We start from the raw sequence: 1,023 nt of genomic DNA, 5'->3' as shown, positions 1-1,023 counted from the left end.
TTTGTTCCTAAAATTCATTCTTCGGTTTTAGAGAACACGAACTCGTGCAGGTCAGGTCCAGAGATCTTTTTTCTCTATGTCATTTGGAGGTTCCCTATATGGTTTGGAGGTCACCCACCTGAGACCAGTTTTTCTCCCTGTATCACTGGGACCCTGGAATTCTCTGCCTAGCTTGCTTCTGAGACCACAACAGCTTCTGCTTGAATTGCTTCTCCCCAGGGAGACCTTGCTGATGTTGTGGGCATCTCTTAGCTTTAGGAATAGCTGCAGGGCAACTGTTTACCGAGAGAGGCTCCAGCATAACTGGGTGTTCACGGCCCCCAGTATGAAGCTTTCTCACTACAGAATAAAGCCAAGAGCAAAAGACAGAAGCTGCTGTTTTTCTAACACAGAATTCTAGAGTTCAAGAGGTCTAATTTAGAACCTAACCTTCCAAGTCCATCTGTAAGTAGATTTTTGTAAACTTAGGAGTTTAGAAAATATTTTATTTAATAATTTGTTAGTTTAATTCAAAACTTTGAACTATTTATTATGTTGAGATGGATTTTTTTTTTCTTTTTTTTTGAGGGGGAAGCTGGCTCAGGATGCCTTCAGGGCAGGTCTGGTAAGGCATGAGGATCTGGGGATTGAACCACAACATTCTGAGCCTAACTTCTTTGTTTAAATAGACACTTAAGCAACTGAGCTAATGGACAGGCCCCCTGAACTATTTATTATGGTTTTTTTTTTTTTTTTTTTTTGAGACTTGCCTCAGCCCCCACAAATATAATAGCGATAGATTTGAGGATTTAATTTTTTTCTCCTTTCTCCCTTCCTACCACTTCTACATAGTTTCTAACTCCCATCTGCCATATAAAATTCTGTAATAGCCCGTGTGTGTGTGTGTGTGTGTGTGTGTGTGTGTGTGTGTTTTGCTAGGATTAAACTCAGGTAGAGGGCCAGGGAGATAGCTCAGTAGAATAAGTGCCTCTCTGGCAAGCGTGAGGTCCTGAATTCAACCCCTGGCACCAGAAAACAAAAACA

The sequence above is a fragment of the Octodon degus genome, unplaced genomic scaffold (assembly GCF_000260255.1).
Source record: "Octodon degus isolate 3935 unplaced genomic scaffold, OctDeg1.0 scaffold00093, whole genome shotgun sequence".
Lineage (NCBI taxonomy): Eukaryota > Metazoa > Chordata > Mammalia > Rodentia > Octodontidae > Octodon > Octodon degus.
The sequence above is the reverse complement of the archived record's forward strand: the minus strand, read 5'-3'. Positions refer to the sequence as shown.